The sequence below is a fragment of the Globicephala melas genome, chromosome 2 (genome assembly GCF_963455315.2).
Source record: "Globicephala melas chromosome 2, mGloMel1.2, whole genome shotgun sequence".
NCBI lineage: Eukaryota > Metazoa > Chordata > Mammalia > Artiodactyla > Delphinidae > Globicephala > Globicephala melas.
Window position 1 is genome coordinate 9,787,402 of NC_083315.2, and position 10,971 is coordinate 9,798,372.

The following is a 10,971-nucleotide window of genomic DNA, read 5'->3' on the forward strand; positions in this document are numbered from 1 at the left end:
CCTGGGGGAGGTAAAGGGAAACATTTATTCAGTGGCTTTTGCCCCTGTTGGTCAAGGGTGGCCCCTCAGGTGATACTCCCCATTAATTCCTCCCCCCTCCACACACACACACACACACACACACACACACACACACACTCCCTGGTTGCTTATGCCTGAGTGTGAGACAGGTCCCACGGTTGGGTACCCACTCAGGAAGCTGGAAGACTACAGACAGGAGTAAGTCATGGGCTGAGGTGATTCCACCATCAGATTACACCTGCACAAAACTGACTGCGCCTCGCCTCTTCCTACGGACACACCAAAACTATAGCTGCATAGAGAGTAACCATCTCTGAGAATGACCAGAAGATTAGCCGAAAGGATTTTCCACAGCTAAGGATAAAAAGAAAAAGCCACATTGAGAAGGGTACGAAGGGTGGAGATGTGGTCTGCAGAAGCATTCTCCAGCGCAGTGACTCACGGGTGGGAGGGATACCACAGCCTCATGCATCCTCCCTAAGGAGCAATGGGTCCAAACACCGCATCCGGCTCCTCAGCCCGGGAGACCTGCACCGGGAAGATGAGCCCCCCTAATGTCTGGCTTTGAAAACCAGCAGGGGGCTTACATCCCGAAGGGCCAGAGGGGAGAGCTGGAGGAAACGGAAATTTTGCTTTTAAACGGTGTGTGCAAAAAACTCCCTCACTCTGAGCCCCAGCACAAAGGCAGCAGTTTGAAAAATGCCTGGATCGTACAGGAAGGAGATTCATTGACTAATTTTAGGGTGTGTGACCAAGAGGCAGGGACTTGTTGAGGGTACAGAGGTGCTGATGGGTGCCAGGTTTTTTTGGGGGGGGTTGCTCACCTTCTACTTACCTTGCCTGTCACTGAGGGGCGCCATTTCTGACTCTCCCATCTACCCTACTAGCACTGTTCACTCCACCCCACATTTACCTATGAACCCACCCCAGCCTGTACTCCTCCAAAGTGGCCTCCTGCCCCAACACCTGGTGGGTGCCTTCAGCTGGCACCTAAGTCTCACCAAAGTGGTCCCCTGCCCCACTAGACCCAGTGGGTGCCCTTGGCTGGTGCTGGAGCCCCTCTAAAGTGGCCCCCTGCCCAACAACCTGTGGGTGTCCTCAGACAAGGCCAGCATCCCCCCAAAGCAGCTCCCACCACAGGGGCCAGCCCCATACATAAGGATACCCACAACAGTCACTGCCAAACTTTGCAGGCACTTGAGCCAGGGCTAGCCCCACACATTAGGATGCCTACAGTAATCACAGCCCAACCACAACAGGAGGGTACATACAGCCCACCCAGGGTACACGCCTGTAGCACCAGGCTCTGGTGACCAAGGAGAACTGCACAACTGAGCCCCACGGGACACCTTGGACATAAGCCACTTCTTCAAGACAGGAGATGTAGCTGACCTACCTAATACATAGGAACAAACACAGAAAATTTGACAAAATGAGGAGACAAAGGAATATGTTCCAAACAAAAGAACAACAACAAAAAAAACCTCATAAAAAGAACTAAACAAAATGGAGATAAGCAATCTTCCAGATAAAGAGTCCAAAATAATGGTCATAAAGATGCTCACCAAACTCAGGAGAAGAATGGAGGAACACAGTAAAAACTTCGGTAGAGGGCTTCCGGCAAGATGGCGGAAGAGTAAGACGCGGAGATCACCTTCCTCCCCACAGATACACCAGAAATACATCTACACGTGGAACAACTCCTACAGAACACCTACTGAACGCTGGCAGAAAACCTTAGACCTCCCAAAAGGCAAGAAAGTCCCCACGTACCTGGGTAGGGCAAAAGAAAAAAGAAAAAACAGAGACAAAAGAATAGGGACGGTACCTGCACCAGCGGGAGGGAGCCGTGAAGGTAGACCGGTTTCCACACACTAGGAAGCCCCTTCGCGGGCGGAGACTGCGGGTGGCGGAGCTTCAGAGCCGCGGAGGAGAGCGCAGCCACAGGGGTGCGGAGGGAAAGCGGGGAGATTCCCGCACAGAGGGTCAGGGCCGACCGGCACTCACCAGCCCGAGAGGCTTGTCTGCTCCCCCGCCGGGGCGGGCGGGGCTGGGAGCTGAGGCTCGGGCTTCGGTTGGAGCGCCGGGAGAGGACTGGGGTTGGCGGCGTGAACACAGCCTGAAGGGGCTAGTGCGCCACGGCTAGCCAGGAGGGAGTCCGGGGAAAAGTCTGGAGCTGCCGAAAAGGCAAGAGACTTTTTCTTCCCTCTTTGTTTCCTGGTGCGCGAGGAGAGGGGATTAAGAGCGCTGCTTAAAGGAGCTCCAGAGACGGGCGCGAGCCGCGGCTAAAAGCGCGGACCCCAGAGACGGGCATGAGACGCTAAGGCTGTTGCGGCCGCCACCAAGAAGCCTGTGTGCGAGCACAGGTCACTATCCACACCCCCCTTCCGGGGAGCCTGTGCAGCCCGCCACTGCCACGGTCCCGGGATCCAGGGACAACTCCCCCGGGAGAACGCACGGCGCGCCTCAGGCTGGTGCAACGTCACGCCGGCCTCTGCCTCCGCAGGCCCGCCCCGCCTCCATGCTCCTCCCTCCCCAGCTCCCCTCCACCCCACCCCACCGCCCCCCGGCCTGAGTGAGCCACAGCCCCCGAAGCAGCTGCTCCTTTAACCCTGTCCTGTCTGAGCGAAGAACAGACGCCCTCCGGCGACTTACACGCAAGGGCGGGCCCAAATCCAAAGCTGAGCCCCGGGAGATGTGAGAACAAAGAAGAGAGAGGGAAATCTCTCCAAGCAGCCTCAGAAGCAGAGGGTTAAAGCTTCACAAACAACTTGATGCACCTGCATCTGTGGAATACATGAATAGAAAACGAAACATCCCAAATTGAGGAGGTGGACTTTAAGAGCAAGATTTATAATTTTTTCCCCTTTTCCTCTTTTTGTGAGTGTGTATGTGTATGCTTCTGTGTGAGATTTTGTCTGTATAGCTTTGCTTCCACCATTTGTCCAAGGGTTCTATCCGTCCGTTTTTCTTGTTTGTTTGGTTTTTAAAAAATTTTTTTCTTAATAATTACTTTTTATTTTAATAACTTTATTTTATTTTATCTTACTTTATTTTATTTTACTCTATCTTCTTTCCTTCTTTTTTTCTTCCTTCCTACCCTCCTTCCTTCCTCCCTCCCTCTCTCCCTCCCTCCCTCCCTCCTTTCTTTCTTTCTTTCTACTTCTACTAATTCTTTCTTTCTACTTTTTCTTCCTTTTATTTTGAGCCATGTGGATGAAAGGCTCTTGGTGCTGCAGCCAGGAGTCAGTGCTGTGCCTCTGAGGTGGGAGATCCAACTTCAGGACACTGGTCCACAAGAGACCTCCCAGCTCCACATAATATCAAACGGCGAAAATCTCCCAGAGGTCTCCATCTCAACACCAGCAGCCAACTTCACTCAACGACCACCAAGCTACAGTGCTGGACAACCTATGCCACACAACTAGCAAGACAGGAACACAATCCCACCTATAGGCAGAGAGGCTGCCTAAAATCATAATAAGTCCACAGACACCCCAAAACACACCAACAGGCGTGGACTTGTCCGCCAGAAAGACAAGATCCAGCCTCATCCACCAGAACACAGGCACTAGTCCCCTCCACCAGGAAGCCTACACAACCCACTGAACCAACCTTAGCCACTGGGGACAGACACCAAAAACAACGGGAACTACGAACCTGCAGCCTGCAAAAAGGAGACCCCAAACACAGTAAGATAAGCAAAATGAGAAGACAGAAAAACACACAGCAGTTGAAGGAGCAAGATAAAAACCCACCAGACTTAACAAATGAAGAGGAAATAGGCAGTCTACCTGAAAAAGAATTCAGAATAATGATAGTAAAAATGATCCAAAATCTTGGAAATAGAATAGACAAAAATGCAAGAAACATTTAACAAGGACTTGGAAGAACTAAAGATTAAACAGCAACGACGAACAACACAATAAATGAAATTAAAAATACTCTAGATGGGATCAACAGCAGAATAATTGAGGCAGAAGAATGGATAAGTGACCTGGAAGATAAAATAGTGGAAATAACTACTGCAGAGCAGAATAAAGAAAAAAGAATGAAAACAACTGAGGACAGTCTCAGAGACCTCTGGGACAACATTAAACGCACCAACATTCGAATTATAGGGGTTCCAGAAGAAGAAGAAAAAAAGAAAGGGACTGAGAAAATATTTGGAGAGATTATAGTTCAAAACTTCCCTAATATGGGAAAGGAAATAGTTAATCAAGTCCAGGAAGCACAGAGAGTCCCATACAGTATAAATCCAAGGAGAAATACCCCAAGACACATATTAATCAAACTGTCAAAAATTAAATACAAAGAAAACATATTAAAAGCAGCAAGGGAAAAACAACACATAACACACAAGGGAATCCCCATAAGGTTAACAGCTGATCTTTCAGCAGAAACTCTGCAAGCCAGAAGGGACTGGCAGGACATATTTAAAGTGATGAAGGAGAAAAACCTGCAACCAAGATTACTCTACCCAACCAAGATTACTCTACCCAGCAAGGATCTCATTCAGATTTGATGGAGAAATTAAAACCTTTACAGACAAGCAAAAGCTGAGAGAGTTCAGCACCACCAAACCAGCTTAACAACAAATACTAAAGGAACTTCTCTAGGCAAGAAACACAAGAGAAGGAAAAGACCTACAATAACGAACCCAAAACAATTAAGAAAATGGGAATAGGAACATACATATCGATAATTACCTTAAATGTAAATGGACTAAATGCTCCCACCAAAAGACACAGATTGGCTGAATGGATACAAAAACAAGACCCATATATATGCTGTCTACAAGAGACCCACTTCAGACCTAGAGACACATACAGACTGAAAGTAAGGGGATGGAAAAAGATATTCCATGCAAATGGAAACCAAAAGAAAGCTGGAGTAGCAATTCTCATATCAGACAAAATAGACTTTAAAATAAAGACTATTAGAAGACACAAAGAAGGACACAACATAATGATCAAGGGATTGATCCAAGAAGAAGACATAACAATTGTAAATATTTGTACACCCAATATAGGAGCACCTCAATACATAAGGCAAATACTAACAGCCATAAAAGGGGAGATCCACAGTAACACATTCATAGTAGAGAACTTTAACACCCCACTTTCACCAATGGATAGATCATCCAAAATGAAAATTAATAAGGAAACACAAACTTTAAATGATACATTAAAAAAGATGGACTTAGTTGATATTTATAGGACATTCCATCCAAAAACAACAGAATACACATTTTTCTCAAGTGCTAATGGAACATTCTCCAGGATAGATCATATCTTGGGTCACAAATCAAGCCTTGGTAAATTTAAGAAAATTGAAATCATATCAAGTATCTTTTCCGACCACAACGCTATGAGACTAGATATCAATTACAGGAAAAGATCTGTAAAAAATACAGACACATGGAGGCTAAACAATACACTACTTAATATCGAAGTGATCACTGAAGAAATCAAAAAGGGAATCAAAAAATACCTAGAAACAAATGACAATGGAGACACGACGACCCAAAACCTATGGAATGAGCAAAAGCAGTTCTAAGAGGGAAGTTTACAGCAATAAAATCCTACCTTAAGAAACAGGAAACATCTCGAATAAACAACCTAACCTTGCACCTATAGCAATTAGAGAAAGAAGAACAAAAAAACCCCAAAGTTAGCAGAAGGAAAGAAATCATAAAAATCAGATCAGAAATAAATGAAAAAGAAATGCAGGAAACAATAGCAAAGATCAATAAAACTAAAAGCTGGTTCTTTGAGAAGATAAACAAAATTGATAAACCATTAGCCAGACTCATCAAGAAAAAAAGGGAGAAGACTCAAATCAATAGAATTAGAAATGAAAAAGGAGAAGTAACAACTGACACTGCAGAAATACAAAAGATCATGAGCGATTACTACAAGCAACTCTATGCCACTAAAATGGACAACCTGGAAGAAATGGACAAATTCTTAGAAATGCACAACCTGCCAAGACTGAATCAGGAAGAAATAGAAAATATGAACAGACCAATCACAAGCACTGAAATTGAAACTGTGATTAAAAATCTTCCAACAAACAAAAGCCCAGGACCAGATGGCTTCACAGGCGAATTCTATCAAACATTTAGAGAAGAGCTAACACCTATCCTTCTCCAACTCTTCCAAAATATAGCAGAGGGAGGACCACTCCCAAACTCATTCTATGAGGACACCATCACCTTGATACCAAAACCAGACAACGATGTAACAAAGAAAGAAAACTACAGACCAATATCACTGATGAAAATAGATGCAAAAATCCTTAACAAAATACTAGCAAACAGAATCCAACAGCACATTAAAAAGATCATACACCATGATCAAGTGGGGTTTATTCCAGAAATGCAAGGATTCTTCAATATACGCAAATCAATCAACGTGATACACCATATTAACAAATTGAAGGAGAAAAACCATACGATCATCTCAATAGATGCAGAGAAAGCTTTTGACAAAATTCAACACCCATTTATGATAAAAACCCTCCAGAAAGTAGGCATAGAGGGAACTTTCCTCAACATAATAAAGGCCATATATGACAAACCCACAGCCAACATCATGCTCAATGATGAAAAACTGAAAGCATTTCCACTAAGATCAGGAACAAGACAAGGTTGCCCACTCTCACCACTCTTATTCAACATAGTTTTGGAAGTTTTAGCCACAGCAATCAGAGAAGAAAAGGAATCCAAATCGGAAAAGAAGAAGTAAAACTGTCACTGTTTGCAGATGACATGATACTATACATAGAGAATCCTAAAGATGCTACCAGAAAACTACTAGAGCTCATCAATGATTTTGGTAAAGTAGCAGGATACAAAATTAATGCACAGAAATCTCTGGCATTCCTATACACTAAGGATGAAAAATCTGAAAGTGAAATCAAGAAAATACTCCCATTTACCATTGCAACAAAAAGAATAAAATATCTAGGAATAAACCTACCTAAGGAGACAAAAGACCTGTATGCAGAAAATTATAAAACACTGATGAAAGAAATTAAAGATGATACAAATAGATGGAGAGATATACCATGTTCTTGGATTGGAAGAATCAACATTGTGAAAATGACTCTACTACCCAAAGCAATCTACAGATTCAATGCAATCCCTTTCAAACTACCACTGGCATTTTTCACAGAACTAGAACAAAAAATTTCACAGTTTGTATGGAAACACCAAAGACCTCGAATAGCCAAAGCAATCTTGAGAACGAAAAACGGAGCTGGAGGAATCATGCTCTCTGACTTCAGACTATACTACAAAGCTACAGTAATCAAGACAGTATGGTACTGGCACAAAAACAGAAAGATAGATCAATGGAACAGGATAGAAAGCCCAGAGATAAACCCACACAATATGGTCACCTTATCTTTGATAAAGGAGGCAGGAATGTACAATGGAGAAAGGACAGCCTCTTCAATAAGTGGTGCTGGGAAAACTGGACAGGTACATGTAAAAGTATGAGATTAGATCACTCCCTAACACCATACACAAAAATAAGCTCAAAATGGATTAAAGACCTAAATGTAAGACCAGACACTATAAAACTCTTAGAGGAAAACAGGCAGAACACTCTATGACATAAATCACAGCAAGATCCTTTTTGACCCACTTCCTAGAGAAATGGAAATAAAAACAAAAATAAACAAATGGGACCTAATGAAACTTAAAAGCTTTTGCACAGCAAAGGAAACCATAAGACCAAAAGGCAACCCTCAGAATGGGAGAAAATATTTGCAGATGAAGCAACTGACAAAGGATTAATCTCCAAAATATACAAGCAGCTCATGCAGCTCAATAACAAAAAAAACAAACAACCCAATCCAAAAATGGGCAGAAGACCTAAATAGACATTTCTCCAAAGAAGATATACAGACTGCCAACAAACACATGAAAGAATGCTCAACATCATTAATCATTAGAGAAATGCAAATCAAAACTACAATGAGATATCATGTCACACCAGTCAGAATGGCCATCATCAAAAAATCTAGAAACAGTAAATGCTGGAGAGGGTGTGGAGAAAAGGGAACACTCTTGCACTGCTGGTGGGAATGTGAATTGATACAGCCACTATGGAGAACAGTATGGAGGTTCCTTAAAAAACTAAAAATAGAACTACCATATGACACAGCAATCTCACTACTGGGCATATACCCTGAGAAAACCATAATTCAAAAAGAGTCATGTACCAAAAAGTTCATTGTAGCTCTATTTACAATAGCCCAGAGATGGAAACACCCTAAGTGTCCATGGACAGATGAATGGATAAAGAAGATGTGGCACATATATACAATGGAATATTACTCAGCCATAAAAAGAAACGGAATTGAGCTATTTGTAATGAGGTGGTTAGACCTAGAGTCTGTCATACAGAGTGAAGTAAGTCAGAAAGAGAAAGACAAATACTGTATGCTAACACATATATATGGAATTTAAGAGAAAAAAAAATGTCTTGAAGAACCTAGGGGTAAGACAGGAATAAAGACACAGACCTACTAGAGAATGGACTTGAGGATGTGGGGAGTGGGAAGGGTAAGCTGTGACAAAGCGAGAGAGAGGCATGGACATATATACACTACCAAATGTAAGGTAGATAGCTAGTGGGAAGCAGCCACATAGCACAGGGAGATCAACTCGGTGCTTTGTGACCGCCTGGAGGGGTGGGATAGGGAGGGTGGGAAGGAGGGAGACGCAAGAGAGAAGAGATATGGGAACATATGTATATGTATAACTGATTTGCTTTGTTGTGAAGCAGAAGCTAACACACCACTGTAAAGCAATTATACTCCAATAAAGATGTAAAAAAAAAAAAACTTCAGTAGAGACACAGAAAATATAAGAAAGAACAGGTCAGAGTGGAAGAATACAAAAACTGAAATGAAAAATACACTAGAGGGAACAAAGAGCAGACTAGATGATGCATAAGAACAAATCAGTGATCTGGAAGACAGATTAGTGGAAATCACCTGGTCAGAACAGCAAATGGAAAAATATGAGGATAGTTTAAAGGACATCTGAAACAACATCAGACATATTGACATTTTCATTATATGGGTCCCAGAGGAGAGAGAGAAAACGGTAGAAATGTACACAAGGAAATATTGGCTGAAAACTTCCCCAATGCAATGAATGAGATACACAGGTCCAGGTTGCACAGAGAGTCCCAAACAAGATGAGTCCTAAAGACCCACACCAAGACACATTATAATTAAACTGTCAAAAATCAAAGATAAAGAGAGAGACTTCAAAGTAACGTGGAGACTTCAGAAGACTATTAGCAGACTTTACAGATCAAAAAGGAAAGGCACCATTGTGCCATTCAAAGGGCTGAAAGGAAAAAACTTACAATCAAGAATATTCTATCTGCCCAGATCATCATTCAGGATTGAAGGAGAGATGAAGAGTTCCCAGACAAGCAAAAGGTAAAGGAGTTCAACACCAGTAAACTGACCTTACAAGAAACGTTAAAGGGACTTCTTTAAACAGAAAAAGCCATAAATATAAATATAAAACTTATGAAAGAAAAATCTCACTGCTAAAGGCAAACATACAGTAAAGGTAGCAGATCAACCATCTCTCTAGTCAGTATGAAGGTTAAAAGACAAAAGTAATAAAATCATCTATATATACAATAATTAGTTAAGGGATGCACAAAATAAAGAGTTGTAAAATATGACATCAAAAACATAAAATGTAGGGGGAGGAAGTAAAAATATACTGCTTTCAGAACATGCTCAAACGTAGTAATTACATAGCACTTGGATACAGAAGCTTATAAAAAATAGGTTATAAAAAATCTAGGGCTTCCCTGGTGGCGCAGTGGTTGAGAGTCCGCCTGCCGATGCAGGGGACGTGGGTTCGTGCCCCGGTCCAGGAAGATCCCACGTGCCGCGGGGCGGCTGGGCCCGTGAGCCATGGCCGCTGAGCCTGCGCGTCCGGAGCCTGTGCTCCGCAACGGGAGAGGCCACACCAGTGAGAGGCCCACGTACCGCAAAAAAATAAATAAATAAAATTAAAAAAAAACAACTAATATTTGTTAATTCATGCATAGGATGAATGGCTAAGAGGCTGGCATATAGCCAAAATGGAATAGAGGTTATATCTGAGTGGTTGGATTATGGATGGTAGTGGTGCATGCGTGTGTGTGTGTGTGTCTGTGTGTCTGTGTTTGTGTAAATAAATATATATTTGTGTTTATCCAAATTTTATAAATGTTATATGTGAATGTTTGTAAATACTCTATATTTATACTCTATATATGAGTGTATATTTCTTTTACAAGAATAAATTAAAATAAAAGCTCTTTTTAAATACAGGTATCCCTTGCATTTCGGAAGTTCACTTTATGCCACTTTGCTTTTATAAAAAAAAAACCTCACTAGCACTGGTTTTTGATAACTGAAAGAAATTCTAGGAGGATTTTTACTTTTAGGAAAAAAAGCAAAAAGTAAAAATACTGTTCAGCACGTGTTTTGCAGCGGGCTGTTACAGAGGCGCTAAGGGCAGCACCGCCAAGCTCCTTCCAGGGAATCACATTCAGCATTAAGCCGCCAGAGCTCTGAACTGGGTCTGTGAGCATCTGTGCCTGATCTCCATTTGTTTTGTGCATTTGTTAGCAAGATGTGTCCTGAGGTAATTGCTTCTCAATTTATGCCATTTCAGCTTACGAAAAGCTTTCATGGGAACACTCTTCTTTCTGATAGCGAGGAAACTTGCTATTAACTTCTTTTACCCCAGGTTACATACAAAGAAACTGGGCTATTGAGAGGCTCCGTAATGCCTACAAAGTTACACGATGAGCAAAGAAGTCAGGATTGAAATCCTTGGTCTCTAAATCCGTGGCCAAGCCTTTAGCCACAATTCAATATGCTCTACTCTTTAATTATCTGGAAAATTAAAAATTGATC